This window comes from Miniopterus schreibersii, assembly GCF_964146895.1.
Source record: "Miniopterus schreibersii genome assembly, chromosome: 15".
Taxonomy (NCBI): domain Eukaryota; kingdom Metazoa; phylum Chordata; class Mammalia; order Chiroptera; family Miniopteridae; genus Miniopterus; species Miniopterus schreibersii.
This window is the reverse complement of record NC_138115.1, coordinates 10,812,731-10,832,329: the sequence shown is the minus strand read 5'-3', so window position 1 is coordinate 10,832,329 and position 19,599 is coordinate 10,812,731. Positions and strand designations below refer to the sequence as shown.

Genomic DNA, 19,599 nt, shown 5'->3' with positions numbered 1-19,599 from the left:
GTCAGCAACACGTATGCAGAATGTGGACACACATACACATACTAAGTTATAATAACAATCACGTTTGAGGGCTTTACATGCATTCCCTCCTATATAACACTATGAGATAAGTACTACGAACACTACTACACACCGAAGAAAAGGCAGTTGGAGATAACTGACCTCCCTAAGAGGTGAAGTTCAAGGACACAGGCAGGTAAGTGGTATAGTTAAGGTGCAAATTGAAGCCTGCTACGCTCCAGAGCCTGTGCTCCATACAGCACAGCAGCATATGACAGCATCCACGGGGGAGCAGTATGAAAGAATTGATTCCTTTTGGAAATAGTCAAAAGATCTTAAATATCAGGTATATAACATTTTCAGCCCACCAGATGCTTATTTAATTTTGAAAAATCAATTTTTATGGAGCTGCTATGAGAAGTGGTTTCATGTTTGTTAATGCCTGGTCATATTCTTAAAAAAGTCGAGGCTTTATAGAGAAAAGATGCATTTCTTAAAGTGAGGAAGAAAAACAAGACTCTATCTAGATTGAACGGAAAATGTTTGACAAAACACAAACGAACAGAATCTGTAACTTTAGCATGCCTTTGCAGAAGGCATGTACTAAAATGATCATATCAGATTCAGAACACAAAAGACTTAACATGCTTATTGTTGTAAACAAAGGCATTTGGTTAAATGAAAGTTCCATCAAAGCTTAATAACCAAATTCAAGTGAACACAAAGTAAAGGGTTATATACTTTCTGTGGCCTCAGTAATAGCTAATCTAATAATGGTAAATGGAGGGTTATTGTTGATTCCTTTGCCTCTGTTTCATAAATTAGATAAAGCAACCTGGCAGTTACAGTACTTTAGAGTTTTATTCGAATAAGTGATTTTAAAGTTATCTCCAAATAGAACAAAGTCATGACTTGAATGACTGCTGAATAGTACCCTGCTTTCCACCACCACGTTAGTACTTTTGGTCAGTGTTAAGTAAAAAGCTTCCTGGGAACTAAAACTATTCTCTAAAGCTCAATTTATATCTATAGGACTGACTATTAGAAGGCAAAGTGTCATTGATACAGTATTATCTGATATTCCATTTCACCATGGCCAAGCTTGTAAAATATAAACTATTAGAGAAGTCAAATGTTATTTATTTCTTATGATCCAAAACTCAGAAACAGCAGAATTTCTCTGGTTAATGATTTTTCATAGCACATTTCCAATTTTTTACTACAGTTTATTGATCTGGAATACTGAAACAGTTTTCTTCCCCTGCTAAAGGACACATAAGGCTGTGCCCTGGGTCCCCTGGGATGTGCCTCCAAAGGCAATGGTGGTGGCATCTCATCAGGCAGTGGAGGAGTGGTGAATGAGTGGCAGTTTCCTTTCTGAAAGAATATTCTGGTGGAATGTCGGGCCTTTTGATAATAAGAAACACTTCCCCAGCCTTTGTACTTGAAGACAGGGCTCGACACCTGCAGTTCTGTGAGCCGATGAGTTGCCCTTCACAAAAGCAGTCTATTTTCCTGCATTTTCCCCTTGTGCCCTGATATGGCTACTTTCAATTACCCTGATAGCCCAGGAAGAAAAATATCCCTCACTCCATATTTCATTCACATAATAAGAATCCGCAAGCTGTTCTGTATGACAGATGAGGACTGTGAGATGAAGCAACTTGTTCCGCCTGTCAGCCTCCAAGAACCCACAGCAATGAGATACAATCGTGATGACATTACTAGAGAAGTGGGTCAAATACATGGTCACTTGAAAACAGAATGTCAACTGTTCTTTCTATTTCAGTAATTTGAAGCTGTGGTACCCCCCCCAACACACACACACACACACACACACACACACACACACAGAAAGAAAAGAGGCACTCACTGCTATTAGTACATGTATGTGAACACACGAAAATACACTGTAAAAATTCTTGCTCCCATAAGCCCTTAAGTGACTCTTTCAGCCTCTGACCCACCAGTCTTCAAAAGTTTGCTAAGTATCGACAATGAGCCAGACAATGAACTGGGTACAGACACAGCCCCTGCCTCTTAGAGTAAACTTTACAGACTGGGGTAAAAAACAAGCATTAACAAGGCAATTAAAACCGATGCAATGACGGCTGCAAATGAAGTACAAGATACTAAGGGGGGCCCGGCCAGGCATGGCTCAGTGGTTGAGCGTCGACCTAGGATCCAAGCAATCGGGGTTCGATTCCCGGTCAGGGCACATGCCCAGGTTGTGGACTCGATGATGTTTCTATTTCCCTCTCTTCCTCTCCTTTCCTCTCTCTGAAATCAATAAAGATATATTAAAAAAAAAAAAAAAAAAAGATACTAAGGGGGTGTATGAGGTAAGAACTAACCAAGTCTTATGAATCAGAATAAGTTTCCCTGTGGACAAAATATTTAAGGTAAGGCCTCAAGTAGAATTAGTAGCCAGGTAAGAGGTGAGGGGGAAGAGTTTCCAGCTGAGGATCCTTCTCTTCAAATGTTCCTTTTGGAAGAAACCAAGGCTGCAAGATGCAGCAGAAAGTATAATGGAGTAAATGAAGCCATGGAGTCCACCATAGAGAAGTTATTATCTATTCCTTGTTTTAACCCCTAGTTTAAAAAATTAATTAAAAGAAACAGTTTGAAACCTACTGTAATGCATCAGTAATATCTTGCCAAATAAGGGCACAAGTTAATCAAACCACATCTTCTTGCTGATCTAAATATTAAGGTAGATTCTGCTTTTATAAAATCTAATTTATCTTGACTGTACTGGTTAAAACCCATGGGCTATTTTTAAAAACATGTTTTGACAGCAGTGAAACTTGCAGCACATACAACACCAAGAGCATAAATTTGTTCAGGGTACAAGTGCCTGAAAATTAACATAAGCAGTTGGTACATGTGATTTACAAAAAAACAAACACACACACACATACACGAGTCATAGAAATTATAAAGGCTCTCTTCTGTAATATTTGGTCATGAGAATCCTGATTTGTTCTTGTAGAAAGCTGTTTTGGGTCATCATACATCTCTCACAGCACACGACCTTTTTCCATGGGATCTCAAATTGGAATGGAGAGGGAAACTGGATTCATTCATGAATATGCTCGTGCTTTCTACTAAACGCCAGTGTGTGATGTTCAGACTATTTTCTTTCCAAACTCAAACTCCATCCCCAAAATCAATTTTAAAATTGCATTAGCATAACTGAGGGCTGAATCTGGCCCTAAAAACTCAATGACTGAGTAGAGCTACTACTATGGGGAGGAAACTTAATGTCTTTAGCTACTAATGAGCAGAAATGGCTTTAGCAGTTGCTCCAAAATGAGCACAACCTAAGGCTGCTTTTAAAAAATATAGTACATAAACTACAAGAATTAAGTCCCATTCTACCCTGTTACTTAGATCTTACCTAGAATTCAATCTGGAAGGCATATTTTAAGAGGAAGATTGGGCAAATAAGAAAGTATCTACAGGAGGGCAACCAGAAGTGGAGAGGGGTATGATCTAAACTTCATATAATGAACAACTGAAGTTCCCAGGGAGATTCAGCCTGGAGAAAAGTAATGAGAGACACAAAAAACTGCCTTCATGTACACAATCACTGATAAAGCCATTCGTTGTATTGAGCACTTTCTCTGTGTAAGGCACTATGCAAGGCAATGAAGATACAACACCTAGCAAGAAAGCCCCAGTCTTTTATGATCACGTGGAAGAGAAAATAGACTTTATCTGTGGCATTTCACAGCATATGGTATAGAAGAGTGGAACACAGATTCTGGAATCAGAGCATTAAAATCAAAGCCTGTAGTGGGTTGAATAGTTGTCCCCAAAGGATATGCCTACATCAAAACCCTGGAGCCTGCAAATGTGGCCTTATACGGAAAAAGGGGCTTTGCAGATGTAATTAAGTTCAGAATCCAAGGTGAGGTCCTCCTGGATTACTGGAGTGGACTCTTAACTATAATGACAACTGTCCTTATAAGGGAAAGGCAGAGGGAGATTTGAGATAGACAGAAGAGGAAAAGTTACAGAAAAGGCCAAGTGAAAGAAATAGACATGCGGCCACAAGCCAAAGAATGCTTGCAGCCACCAGAAGCTGGAAGAGACAAAGAAGGACTCTCCCCTAGGGCCTTTTAGGGAGCATACAATAGGCCTGAAACTCTGTGACATTAAATACCTTAAAAAGTACATAATTCCCTACATGAGCCACCATCCCTTGGATAAGAATGGAGGGGGTGCTCTTTTCCCAAATTGGAACATGAAAATATCTCCCAGTCAAAGGTAAGGGAGAAGGGCAAGCCAATGGGTCTTCAAAAAGAAGATAAACCTCCCTTTGCAATTCTCTCACTTCTTGGATTCAGAATAGTTCAGACACTGCCAACTACACCCTGGGTGGCAAAGTCAAAATGTGTACCAGGCCAGGCAGTAAGTCTAGGAAATTAAGATACAACTGCCTGTCCCTATTTTGGTGGTGCTGCAGGGCCAGATATCATAGATCACTTGGGCCTGGTTTGGCTGAAGAGACACAAGTTACAAATAAGGCTAGACAGGAGAACAGATAAATGAAACTATGGAATATTCACATAGTAGAGCATTATACAGCAGTCAAACCAAATAAAGTAAGGTACAGAACAGTGTATATTATATGTTACTTTTTTTGTAAGAAAGGAAGGAAAATAATACATATACATATTTGTCTGTGTGTATTAAAAATATTGAAAAGGTACAAAAAAAGATAATAAAAGTGACTTACCCTAAGGGAATTGGGGGCGGAGATGGGGGTATGGGAACAGGAGCAGGAACAAAACTTCACTTTATACCTTTCTGTATTGTTTTGATTTTTGAACCAAATGAATATATCACCTACTGAAAAAAAAATTAAGCCTACTGAAAATAAACTAAGACAACATAGTTTAAAATGGTACATCTGAAGAGGGCAACTTGATAATATACATCAAGGACCTTAAAACTGGCATTTCCTTGGACAGAGTGACTCCACTTCTGAAAAAAATTTATCTAAGGAAATAACAAGAGAGTTTTATACACATACAGAGAGACAGAAAGAGAGAGAGATGGATGTTCACTACAGAATTATTTGTCATAGTTAAAATTTTGAAAATAATCTACATTTATAATAATAGAAAAACAGTCTAAGGAAAAATGAAACATGCCAACAATTGAGCGATATGCAGTTGTTAAAAATTATGCACACATTGAAAGATATAGAAAAAATTCATAGTGTATTTTTTTAATCATTCATTAATTTTTCAGCAAACTTTTTAAAGCATCTACCAGGTGCTAGGCACAGAAATGGATGCTGATTTTTAAAGGGCAGTTAAGATACTGTACATAAATGGATTATCCCTCCCCCCCTTTTTTTTTGCATGTGAATTTATAGCTAAACCAAAATGAGAGTAGTGATTACCTCTTGGTCATGAAATTGTTGGTCAAACTTATTTTCTATAATGATCATATATTACTTCTGGAATAAGGGAAAGACGCACCACCTTTAAAAATCAGACTAGCAACTCCCAGGATCAAAAATGTGCCTCATTCATCTCTGTTCTCTCCCCCTCAATGACTCCCTGAACACAAGCTTGATGCCCGCTTCAGCCACAGCCATCCGTGACCATTGAGGAAAGGCCAAGAACACTGCAGACACACTCTCCTTGACACCTCTGAGCTGCTGAACTGAAGCCACAGCCACCCCTACATTTCTAGATTTCTTGTTATATGAGAGAAATAATCCCCTATTTTTTTAAGCCACCATAAGTCAAGTATTCTGTTACTTGCAGTTGAAAGCATTCTGGCTGACAAGGTATACTAAATAATACAGGACATGTTAAGGCAACCCAACGTGTTTATTTTGATCAATGAGTAGAGCCTGAAGACTGATGTAAATTGCCCCACCAGCTTCTGGCTCCACAGTCTCTTCTCTGAGGTTCCTAGGAAACAGAGCCCCGGAGAAGTGGTTAGTGGGGATTCTAGTTGCAAAGGAGAGCACTTCCTGCAGGGAAAAAAAATAAGGGAGCTACCCCTATGGCTTACAATATGGCCCAGCAATCCCACTCCTGAGAATGTATCCTAAGAAAAGAATCACAGATATGATTATGCATATATGCAAATATTCTTCATTAATATATATCAGTTACACAGGTGAAGGAACCTAATATTAAATAATTGCGATAGGCTAAAAAACAATTGCATATTCTAATAGTGGAGTACTTTGCAGTCATTAATGACATGGGAAAAGGCACACCAGACATTGATGAGTGAAAAATAGGTAACAAAACTATATGTAAAGTGTGATCCCAATTTAGAGAACTAGCAGAACTAACAAATATATACATGCAATAAAAAAAGATGGAAAGGGTATACACTACAATATTGATAGTACTATGTATCACGAGGGAGTGGAATGGCAATGTTATTTTCTTTTTGAGCATTTCTGGGTTTTTTTTAAGTCTTCTAAAATGAATTTATTTTCTTATGCAGTTGATAAGAAAAGTATTTTTTTTAATAGCACCTTCTCATGAAACAATCTGTGTCCTCTGACCAAGACGTTGGCCTCATCAACACGACTTTGTCTAATATCTGCCTGTAGATCTAATGAAGTTAACAAGAAATAATTTATTTTTGTTTTAAAAATAAACTGATGCTGCCCTGCTGACATGGCTGTGGTTGAGCATCGACCTATGAACCAGGAGGTCACAGTTTGATTCCCTGTCAAGGGCACGTACCTGGGTTGTAGGTTCATTCCTTGGTCCAAGTCGGGGCATGAAAAGGAAGCAACCAATAGATATGTTTCTCTCACATCAATGTTTCTTTCTCTCTCTTTTTCCCTCTTTCCCCCTGCCCCTTCCACTCTATCTAAAAGCAATGGAAAAATATCCTTGGGTGAGGATTTAAAACAATAATAATAAAATAACAATAATAAAATATTAACATAACAACAACACAGCACCATCATTAAATCCCTGTGATGTGCCAAACACAGCACTGAATGCTTTCCAAGCATCATCTCGTGTTTATGTCAATCATGCACTATTCCCACTTAATAGATGAGAACTTAATTAGCAAGGTATAAGTCAGTCTGGCCCAAAAGCCAGTCACGCCAGGCAACTGCCCTTCAGCATAGGGTAGGGGGAAGGGCTTATCAGATCCCTGAAGCTCTCCACCTGACAGAGGATGTTGGGGAGGCACCGAACTTCAGAATGATCAGATCCAAGCCCCTCACTTTACAGATGTGTAAACGGAAGTCCAGAGAGAGGACAAGACACGCATAAGGCAATGAGAGAGCCAGTACTAAAACCCAGGTCTCCCAACTCCTAGTACTGTGTCCTTGTGTTGACATGATGAGGGCCTCTCACACAGAGGCAGCCGTCTCAGGCGCAGTGAAAGCAGGAAGGGAGAGGCTGAGGGCCTCAGAGTGATGGCGTCAGCCTGTCAGCTCTCCCTCTGTTCCCTCCTGGCCCTAGGGACTGCTATACACGCTGGCTGGAACATTCAGAACTCAGAATAATAGAAAAGCTTGGGGGGAGAAATCCACAGCCAACAGGAAGTACCTTGTGTCCTTTTAGGATCTACCTAGAGCCAATTTCCAGTATGAAACTCCTGAAAAAGAAATGAAGATCAATGGAGAAGGAGGTTGGCTCAGGCACATGTGGGTCTCTTTTGTAGACACAAAACACAGCACAGCCAAAGTCTTTGAGAACACAGTCTGAATCAGCAAGTCCCCTGAATCCTTTCTAAGTGCACATATTCTCTAGTTTGGATAAAAATAATTAAACTGTCTCACAGAGAAATTTTTAAAAATAGAGTTAGGGTGATGATGAATTTAAATTCATTCAGTATTATGTAATCTTTGAAATACAACAGTTGTTTACTCTGCTTTGATTTCTAGGCTTTCCTTTGATGGCAAATATTAATATTTATCATTTTTCTGATGTTAGCCTAATGAGAATCTAAAGTGTTTATGAGAAGGCATTTAAATATTACAGTACGGTAGATGTGTTTGTTTTCTAATTTATATTCTTCTGTCTTTAACATCAACCAGCATTAATATTTTGTGCTGACTCCTGGGTTGTTGTTCATCATTTTCAGTAAACTTTATATGGCCAGAAATGAAGGCCTGTACATTTATGTGATGACCAAAGAGAATATGACAGTCCACCAAATAACACAGTACTATAGGGAAGATCTAACTCTGATTTTCAAAGAGAAAATTGGCACACAGGTATAACTACCAGCCAATAGCAGACAGAGCAGCACCCTAGGTTTAATGACAGCAATCACAGGTAACACAACACGTCAGGCACTTGTGAAGGCATGCTTTACATCAGTAATTTCACATGATCTGCACAACTCTGAAAGCTAAGTGGTCTTATTGTCTCCATTTTACAGAAAAGTGAGATGCAGAGAGGTTGAGTACTTCGCTCAAGATTACACAGCTAATGAGAAGCAAAGCCAGAGTCATTCCTCAGAGCCAGATAGTGGATTCTTCTCTATACTCCCTGCCTTATGAGCCCCTTCTAGATTCCCCAGCATCTGAAAATTCCAATTATCTGTGCAGCATAAATAACCCATCTGCATACAGCAGCAGCCTTCAGGGCAACCCAGACTTTCAAATCCTTATGGTAATAAGACATAATTCATTCAGAACCCTACGCCATGCATTGTTCTAAACTCAGGGATAGAGCAAGAAACAGGACCAAAAAGATCCCTGCCCTTGGGGAGCAAACTTTCTAGAGAGGGGAAACAGACAATATTAACACAATAAAGAAGGCATTATCTCTAATGAGGGGAGGAAATGGGAGGCAGTACAAGTTCAGGAAATGGTAAAAGGGGCTGAGGTCAGTGACTTCTGTAGAATTTCACTTACCTACACTCCACCATGCAACCAACACTCAGTCAACCAAAGAAGTAATGAAGGACAGCCCAGACGTCTATGAGTCTACAGCAGAGTGCAAAGTCCAACACCAAATTCCAAGTTAGGGACCTAGACCACTTACCCTACATGGGGACCAGGTGCTGGGAAGGCAGCATCAGCAAAATAGCCACTGATCCTGCCTTCATGGACCTTACAATCCAAAGGGAAGAGACGCATTGATCAAAACTTAGGGGTTGCCCGGCCAGGCGTGGCTCAGCGGTTGAGCGTGGACCTGGGATCCAAGCGATCAGGGTTCGATTCCCGGTCAGGGCACATGCCTGGGTTGTGGGCTCGATCAATGCCTCTCTCGTCATTGATGTTTCTCTCTCTCTCTCTCCCTCTCCTTTCCTCTCTCTGAAATTAATAAAGATATATTTTAAAAAAAACAAAAAAACTTAGGGGTTAAATAAAAGCTGTAAAAAAAGTGTAAGTCAAGGAAGCAAAAGACAGAACCTAACCTACATAAGACTAAGAATGAAGGTTGTCATTCTGCCACTGACTCTATCTATGACCCAGAGCAAGTCATTTCCCCTCTTTGGAACCAGCTTTCCAACAAGCTTCCTTCAAGCTCTTTTTTAAAAAATCCTGTGAACCTATGATTCCAACATACAAAAACTGTATGTTATCGCTTTCTCCACCAATCACTAGATCCCAAACTGCTCTTCCACCTCCTACCTGGCCAGGCCAACCTCACTTGGTGCCAATCCCCGCTTCAATCTCTGTGGTTGAGCCACAGAGGCCTTCTTTTGTCCCTCTGAGCATGTCAAGCAAGCTTTCCCCCTTCAGACCGCAGCGCAGGCCGTTCCTTCCGCCTGGAATGCCACTGCACCAGCTCTTCATCTGGCTGCCTCCCTCTCGCCCTTCACGTAGGTCCCTGCTCAAGTACCAGCTCTCCTCCCTGGCTTCCCTATCTCAACAGATCACCTCTTTCATCATCACAGCAACTTATACGCTTCCTTGCCAGCACTTGGCATGTTATATTTGTTTGCCTGCATATTGTCCATCTCTTCTACTGGACTCCTAGGGCAGGGGCTATGCCTGCCTTGTTCACTGATGTATAACCAAACCTAGCACCGTGCCTGACATATAATAGGCTCATAAGTGCTTAGTGAGTGAATAAATTAATGATGAACAAGGAATGACTCACATCCAAGAGGAACCGGTAAGAACAAACCTGGGGCTTAGGAACTAAAACTGGGGTACCTGACAGATCAGAGGCCATTGCCAGGCTGCCATCCCATACTCCACCTGCCTGCTTGCTTAGTACCTGCTTGCAGATCCTGGGCCCGCTCTCCACTTGCCCACCACTAGTGTGAGCTGCTCCTACCACAAAAATAGAGTCTCACAAAAACCTGGCCAACCCCAAGTAATGAAAGTGTCTTGTGCAAACTCATCACATCCAGTGATTACTAATCAGTTCTCATAGTCATTAGAGAAGCTAATACATGCCAAGGGCTTTATATGTGCCATCTTCTTCACCCCTCACAGCATCCATAGTTTCCAATAGGAGCACCGTTCCAAAGATGAGGAAACAAACGTAGCCAAGAAATGTGTCCATGTTCACAATTCTGGTACAGTCACATGCTTTAGGCTTATGGACCTGAACCACTGAGCTCAAAAATAATAAAAATGTAAAATATAATAACAATAAAAATAATACATTTGCTGAGAAATTACTATATGAGAGGTACTGTGCTAACATTTTACATAGCTTTTCCCATTTAATTCATATCTACCTATGAAGTAAGTACTATTACGTTCATTTTATAGAGGAAAATAAAACTCTGCAAAGTAAAACAACTTGTCCAAGGTCACCCTCAGCCTGTTAACAGTGATATATGTATTTGTGAACTCTGAACAACATTACTCATTACCTGAAAACAGAATGGCAACATAGTATAAGCCATAAAGATCAAGACCCTTGCTAATCCAAGTGTGGCCGGTGGACCAGCAGTGTCTGCACCACCTGGGAGTTTGTTAGAAATGCATAAGTTTCTGGACTCACCTGGACCCTTGCCCATAGTTGTGGCCAGTCCCCAGCCCATAGGAGTTGGACCCAGCTGTTCCATCTGCACTAGGAAGCCAAACACAGCTAATTCCTCTAGGCCAGGGAAACCTTGGCCTGTTGCCTCTTGGAAGTTCAAGAAGCGAGAGGAAGCCATAGCTTAGGGGAAGCTTTCTACCTGCTCAGAGGGGACAAGACAGGGAGGGCTCAGCTGCAGATTTATCTGTGGACATGGGCTGCTGAAGCTTCTTGGCCTTGCTTTTACCCCCTCAGCCAGAAGAACCCAGAAACCAGGATTTCAAACTGCAGCGGCTACCTATTGTTTTTGTATCCCAGGATTGCTTCCCCTCCTCTGAAGGTATCAGGGCCTCCCATTAATCTCTGTGTGTACAGCCATACACGCTGTACACTGCACAGGGCAACATTCCCATATATATTTGTAAAAACAAAACAGTTTCCCTCCCCTCCACCCAACCGTCTTTTTGTTATTACAGCCCTTCCATACACTCTGCATTTGTTTCTATCTCTCCTGCTTTTTCCCCTGCTCTCCCTCAGATCACTACCTCTTCCTTCGCCAGGCCTGTTCCCAGGGGAGGTTAAATAGGAATCACAAGCACTCCAGGGTTGAAACACCCTTATTCCAGCAGGTTCCAGGCCCATCCTCTGCCTGTCCTCAGGGCTCCAAGCACATGCACAAATAGGCATCACTTAACATTACCTAGCACAACAATGCAGGTACTGTCCTGCACTTAGTGGGGAGACAGGAAGGTAGCAAGCATTCTTTTTTTTTTTTCTTCAAAACTGAAGACATGGGAAGAAGACATCAAGTCTTGCAGAAAATGAAAATTCTGTTCTTACCACATACCATACACTCCAGTGATTAAGGGACTGCAGACCATACTCTCCTCCGGCCTGTGCCCAACTAAAATATGCATGCATTAAACCTCAGGAGGGAGTACTGATACTTCACATTATCTATGATGGGGTTTAGCTCCAATAGCTGTGAGTCTGAGAAACTGCAGAACACACTGAATTTTAATGGAAATCTGATTGTTAATAAAAAGAGGTAAATCCATAATGAGCAACACTAATAAACACATAAAAAGACTTAGAGTCTAAGTTCCAGAATACTGTCAATGTGTGCCTTTTGCGAACCTCATAACCAGTCGGTTTCTCAGTTTTCTCTTCCATTCCTAATTATTTATCATTAAAAGAAAATTTTAGCATACATCCAAATATCCCTAAAATATGTAAAATTTTCACTGTATTAAATCCTCCAATAAAAATACTGTTTCCCTCACTTTTCTTTTTCTCTCTATTGAGCCAACACAGCAGGAAAATAATACTATAGGCATACATCGGAGATATTGCAGGTTTGGTTCCAGACCACGGTAATAAAGCAACCATTGCGACACAGTGAGTCATAATCTTTTTGCTGGTGGATGGTCTTGACTTCAGTCTGTAAAAAACACACCACCTGTGAAGCGCAATAAAACAAGGCATGTCTATACATTGTGAAATGACCTCTGAGTGAGTAGAGAAGCTTGGGAAGTGCTGAAAAGTGAAATTATGGTGCAGGGAAATAGAAAATTCAAGCCAAGAATGCCTCTGGACCCTGAATATATAGTTTTAAATATAAATATTCAGGTGCAAACAAACATAAGAATACACATTTTCTGTAAGGTAAAAAAAAAAACTTCTGAAAGATTCCCATATATTATGGATAATCCAGCAAATTAAAAGTATTTAATCAAATTCACTTAATTATTCTATCCTGAAATGGAGAGTGTGGATAACTATAAAAAAAAATTTAAAGGAAACAAATCTTTATAATAGGTGCCCTCTCTGAAAGTGGTTCATCTCAAGCTGCAATGAATTAGAATGTAAGAATGTGACAAGTAAAAATGGGCTGCATTTTCTATGAACAACAGTTTAAACCTTTTCAATAACATGGGCACACACAGCTCATGAAAGCATGCGATTAATTCCGTTTCTTCGGAACATGGTTTTAATGGGTTAATACTTTATTTCAGCCACGACAGATGGAACAAACTGAATACCAGGAGGAGAAGGAGTGCCACCCTCAACATTAAGGAAAATCCGGACTCAGGTAAGTACAGCTAGAGACACAAAGGGCAGGGGGGCGGGGTCCTTGGCAATTAACCTCAAAGACCCAACCCAGGGCACAGCCTGTCCTTAGTTCAAATTCCATGACAGCTTCGTGATGAGGCTTATCATCTCTTTCACTCCCAAAGCCTTCAAAATGCTACTTTCTAGATATTTCGTTCACCATCTGGGGCTTTCACCTGTTAGAGTGGACCTAATTCATTTCATGTTCTGTTTTTAGAATCGGTGATTCTCTTTCCTATATGCACTTGAGAATCACCTGAGAAACTTAAAAAAGAAAATACTAATGCCTGCCTCCCACACTCTGATTTTAATTTATCTGGATGGGACCAGCCTGAGGTGGTTCTAACTTGCAAGAAGGCTGAGAATCACTGGTTGGAAAGCAGTCCAAACAGGTCAAAGTTATGTAAAAGTGGAGGCACTATAATTGGGCTAAATACATTTACATTAGGAGGCAAGGTGCTTCAAATTCCCATCTTAATCAGATATGACATAGTACTTTACGGATCCCAGATTCTTCCCCTTAAATTTAGTTAAACTCAATTGCATGGGAGAAATATATCTATTTGACCATAATAATCAAGTTTTTACAAAACGTCCCAGACTTTAAATGTGAGACAGAAACAAAAACAGTAGAATTAAAGGTATTTGATTTCACCTAGTGTTCAAATTATGATAAACAAGGAAACAGCAGGGTGCATAAAGTTGCAATTTTTATTAATGACAAGAGTAAAATCAAAGCTACCATGACTGAGTGCCAATTACTGTGTAAAGCATTTTCCATGGAAAACTTGAACCATCACTCTACAACAGGAATTACTGCCCCCATTTCACACATAAAGAAATTGAGGCTCAAAGAGATTGGGACACTTTTTCCCAGAGTCACACAGCAAGAAGTGGTAGAATCAAGGTTAGAACCCAGGTCTTTTGCTCTCTAGAGTCCATTCTCTTAACCACATTATCTCTCACCTAGAATACTCAAGAGTTTCCATAACTCAAAGTTGAGTCCTTGGGCCAGTAGCATCAGCCTGTTAGAAATACTGAAATCTGGCCCATTCCAGATCTACTGAATCAGAACCCACATTTTAAGATAAGCAGGAGATTCCTATGTACACTAAAGTTAAAGAAGCACAGGCCTACCTGGTTTTCCCACATCAACTATTACCTCTCACAAATTCATCATCCATACCGCATCCACACTTTTTAAAAGACAAATCCAATCACTTCATTTCTCCACTTAAGATTGTTAAATGGTTTCCCAAATACCCTTGGAACTAAGTCTAAAATTCTTTTACAATATAGGTAACTAGACTCTGCAGCCTCATCTCCCCCACCTCCCCTGTCCATCGGTTTTTATCCCCAGGCCCAGAGACCTTCTTTCTGCTCATCAAATTCCAACACACCCTTCCTTCCTTCCCTCCTTCCCTCCCTCCTTCCCTCCCTCCTTCCCTCCTTCCTTCCCTCCCTCCCTCCCTCCCTCCCTCCCTTCCTTCCTTCCTTCCTTCCTTCCTTCCTTCCTTCCTTCCTCCCTTCCTTCCTCCCTCCCTCCCTCCCTTCCTTCCTTCCTTCCTTCCACCATTCCTTTCTCTTCTTCCTTCTTTCCTTTAAGCTCTTCCCAGACTAGAATGTACTACCACTCACCACCATGACCCCCTCCAAGTCAGCCACATTCACTGCTGTATCTCCCACGTACAATGGCACAGTGCCTGGCACAGAACTAGAAGTAAGACAAAATGAGCTGAATAAATGCATGTTTAGGATACTGAGGACCTCAGGTCTTTCCTTTGTCCATCTGCAATTTGCTCTTGCTATGACTTTCATTCCCCTTTCTCCTTCCCCGTCTCCTGCATCCCCCCTTTCTCTAACTCACCTTCTTATCAGTAACCTCATGGCTGTTGAAGTTGTCAGCTTTAGAAAGGAGCACTGCCATGTCCACATGGCCACTGCCCTGGGATTACTCACCATCTGGATGACAACTGCTCCACTTTAACCCTGAGGCTCCTGGGATAGGCCCAGGCCTTTCTACAAGTGAACAGAAGGCCCCACTGACAGAAGCAGGCTGCTTTTCAATTGAGATTTAATATATAGATGGAACCATAGATCAGGGACCTCTCAGCAGGCAGTGCAGAGCCAAAAGTTTCACTATCTCTCTGCCCACACAAGAGAGTGTCACTGTGCTGACAAGATGGGTTATCAAGAGTTGTGGGTAACTTCATATTTTAAATGTGATGGCCAAGCTTACTATTCTAGGAAAACAAATGGCAAATCCTTTTATAAAATAGATATCTGACTCAAGTTTAAATCTTGAGTAAATCTGATATATTTTCAAATATCAAGTTTACATTTAATAAAAGTAAGAGCTGGTATTCATGTATTGAATACAAGCTACTGAGAGCCTGACAACATGCTGAAAGCTTTAAGCACAGTATCTTATTTAATCTTTATCATCACTTTATGAGGTAGAAATGCTTATTATCCTTTGGAAGAAACCAAGGTCTAAGTAACCTGCCTAAAAGGCAGGGCCGGGGTTTAAATCATAGGCCTCCAGACTACCCCTCTCTATTGCCTCTCTGCTATGCTGTGCTATTTGGATCTCTTGCTCATCTGAGAAGTTATAGATATTGACATTCCCAAAGAAACAGCCCCTGAGAGAATGATCTCAAAGGCTGAGATTTTTCTATGCAATGTAGACATCAAAAGGAAAGTAACCTGCTATATCTTATACAGGGTGGGGCAAAAGTAGGTTTACAGTTATATGTGAAACACAGAGTTTATTCTTATATTATTTATTAATTATTGTATTATCTTCCATACGAACAACTGTAAACCTGCTTTTGCCCCACCCTGTATTTCAAAGCTGCATTTCTACATTAAAAGAGAAAACTGAGATTCAAGGAAAAGATGTGGGAACAGAGCTCAGGAGTGCTTATGAATGCAATTCCGCAAATATTTTTTCATGTACTGTGCTGGAAGCTGAATGATCAGACTGTCAGTTGGGCGTGCTGGAGGGGGCAGAGAGGGGATGAGTAGGGGTGATGGGAAGAATGTCTCCCATAGTGACTGTGCCAGGAATGTTTAGCCACTAATTTACAAAGCTGTTATCTTATTATATAATTATGTAGAAATCATCTTTCACATACAAGAGGTGAGAGTTGCCTGCTTTATTTTCTGTGAATATGTAACTGAAAGGGCCAACGTATCTTCTGAAAAAAAAATTTTGTACAATTTAAACAACTCACGTGGTCATTTCTGATACCCTATATTAGAGTGTTAAATTTTAAAGTATGTGAATGCAAACACAGTGTCATATTTTATTCTCAAGCGTCTGAAAGAACAAAAGAGAAAAGAGTACTGGGAGTCAAAACAAGGCTGATTTCCAAAATAGAAATGGAGCATTTTGAAACTGCACGTACATACAACTAGATAGGGACACAGAACACTTCCTAAAGCACTCCATCAAGCATGTACAGGAATAAGGCAAGGAAGAGTACAGCAAGTGAAAGAAATCATGAGCCTAAAAGGTCACATACAGTACTATGAGGCCTCCAGAATCCTGCCTCCATGCAGAAACAGGAAGCTTTCGGCACAAGGGCATAAGATGAAGACCATGGACCACTTTGTACCTTACTCCTCCCATTTATAAAATGAAAGAGTTAGATTTGATGATTTATAAGGTCCTTCCAGCCCTAACCCATTAGCAACTTTTCATACAGGAGGCCTCTGCACCTAAAGAGAAATAAGTGTATAAACATGCTCAAACAAATTTGTTGAATTAATGAACTATTACAACCTTAATAATAATAATAAAGAGACTTTACAACAATCGCTCCTGGTCTGTGGCCTAAAGAGAACAAATTAGGGGAGAAGCCATTATTTAAACAGCTTCATATCTGATGTTCCTGCTAGATGACTGCCGGTAAAATGAAAATAACCCTGGACTCGCCAATAAGACATTTGGGTCTAGTTTCATCTCTGACACAAACCAACTATGTGACCTTGGGCAAACTGCTTTACCACCTGGGCCAGTTTTCTCATCTCTAACGTAAAGGTATTATAAAGCTATATATAACTAACATTTGTGGAACCTTTACTATATGCCAGGATTTAAATGATCTCAAAGGTTTTTGCTGCTCGAACGTTTGTGTCTAACTACAGAGGCAACATGGTATAATGGAAAGATTCCAAATCCTGTACTCTGAAAGGTTGGGTTCCCCCTCACTCTATAAGGTAAGGTCTTTTTCTATGCAGAGAGGGCAAGGAGACTGGGTTACAATCCCAGTACTTCTGTTCAGTAGCTGAGTTAACTTGAACATGCTAACTTTCCTAGTTTTTTAACATGTAAAATGCATATGAAAATGGTTCTCTCTCATACATAGCTTTTGAGAGGATTAAATTAAACTGTAATAACTAAAGTAATGTATATTTTATTTATATTTATTTGTTCAATATGTCACATTTTATTACTAGGTGTGTGACCCTGGGTAAATCATCTTCTCAAGTTTTCTTCCTCATCTGCAAATGGGAAGTACAGTGTTATTAAGAGAGAATATGAACACACTCTGTCTTTACACTGTCGACTGTTAGCTGCGTTTGAAAGCATGCACAACCCCTAATACTTGAAAAAGCATACACAATAATCCTGTATCTAGCACTTGGAACAGTATATACAACCAATGGCCACAACACAAGACATGTTTCCTAGACATCTCTCTCTAGTTCAGCTCAGGGCAGGCGGGCGCAAGGGCTGGGCGCAGGAACACAGGCCGACAGCGCAGCTGCCTCCGCGAGTCAAGGGGCCGCTGCGCAGAACCGCGGAGGTGAAGCCTCACCGCCCAGGAGACACCTCGCCGCCCGGCACTGGGGGGGGGAGGTGCGGTACCAGCGCCCCGGGAAGCCAGAGGCGGGGCTCAGACGCCCGGAAGCCCCCCCCCCCCCCGCCGGGCTGCGGGCCCTGAGGCGGAGCTAAGAGGGAGAGTCCCGCACCCCCCGGCTTCACGCGTGCGAGGCGGCGCCGCCCTCGGACCCAGCCTGGGTCCCAGCCTTTCTGAAACCGCCCCTGCGCCCCGCACGTTTCCGAGAGACCCACGACAACAAAGCAGTAAGGTCGCAGGTGGCAACCTTTCACAAGCAAGACCTCCTTTAGATTGGGGCTCCAGGTAGCACCCCTGGGCCCCTGGAGCGGGGAGCTTGAAGCTCTTTTTCCCCAGGTGAGCGCTGTGAGTGGCTGGCCCAAGGTCACACAGCAGAGGCAGAGCTTGATCCCGGAGAGGAAGCTGTAGCTGCAGCTCCAGCTCGACCAACCGGCCTCCTTCCCCTCCGGCGCTCCCGATGGATCTACGTTTAAAAACCCTTGCGTGTTTTCACATAAAAGCATTAAGCTGTAAAATAGGTGTACGGAGGTGCCACAGAGTACTTCCACCATAGCGAATTCGATGCTTTTTTGTGATTTTTGAATATTAAGTAATGTGAAACTCTCTCCGGGGATACTGCCTCCCCCGTGCCCTGCGGGCTCCAGCCCCGGGCACGTGTTCAAACCCGCCCTCCCCCTCGCTGCGGGGCGCCCAGAGCGGAGTGTTTAACACGGACCTGTTGGGGCAGAGACTCCTGCTACTTGCCTATGACACTGACAAACCACCCAAAGCGGCCGGTGCCAACTACACCACCAGGGCTGCGAGCTGAGGCGCCCCGGGAACCACTGGCGTGGCCCGTGCCTCAGTTTACCCACTTACTAAATGCAGCGGAGGAGGGCGGGGTAGAGTTTGCGCCAGTGCGTAGCAACTGGCCCGGAACGGTCAGAGGGGGGTGGGTGAGGGTCTTCCTGACAGACCCCCCCCCCCACCTCCCAACGAGCTGCGCCCGCCCAGTCCGCGCCGCCACTGGGCCGCCAGGGTGCTGACAGGACGCGCGTGGAGCAGGGACCCGCGTCCCCGAGACACTGTTCGACTTGCGCTTGGCCCCCGCCCCTACCTTCCAAGATCTTGGCAGCTGGAAAGTGAAAGGCAGAGGGAGGGAGCGCGGGGCAGGAGCGGCGCCCGAGCGTGCGCCCACGGGGTGGCTGCCTTAGGGGCCGGGAACACTGGGCAAAACTCCCACGACGGGACGGAGCAGAGCGGTGACTACAATTCCCAGAGGGCCCCGCGGCGGGGGCGGGACCCAAGATGGCCGCTCGTCTGGGGACAGGCGCAGGGGCCAATAGGCGCAGAGCAGGCTCATACACCGGGCCAATCGAAAGCCATAGTGACAGTAACCCTGTTCAGGGGCGGGACCACTGGGTCTCTGCAGAGACGCTGAGGTGAGAGTCCGCCGGGAGAGGAATTTTTGTCGTAAATCGTACAGTCTTTGTTTTTTTTCCAAATTGAAAAAGTAACAGAATTCTTTAGGCTATGCTACAGTTTTGCCTCCTTCTTTCCTCCCCCACCAGACCTTTGTCTGTGTTTCTGTCAGAGCAGGGGCTCACAGGCCCTGACTTGTTTCGGTTTCCTACCCTCGGCCTTACCTTGCTTCCTACGGAAAACTGCCCCGCAGGTTCCCTGCCCTTCCTTTCTCC

The 19,599-nt window shown here is 42.5% G+C and overlaps 1 protein-coding gene across 3 annotated transcripts in view; it reads right to left on the bottom strand.

The window, feature by feature from the left end:
• FHIT (fragile histidine triad diadenosine triphosphatase) overlaps positions 1-19,174 on the bottom strand; it is a 1,252,819-nt gene extending 1,233,645 nt beyond the window's left edge. For 2 of the 3 annotated variants that reach the window (XM_081159589.1, XM_081159593.1), the window contains exon 1: positions 19,020-19,174. The gene's annotated coding sequence lies outside the window, so the exon portion shown is untranslated. The remainder of the gene's footprint in view (positions 1-19,019) is intronic. The other variant, XM_081159590.1, reaches the window with a different exon arrangement.
• Between the last annotated feature and the right edge of the window lie 425 nt (positions 19,175-19,599).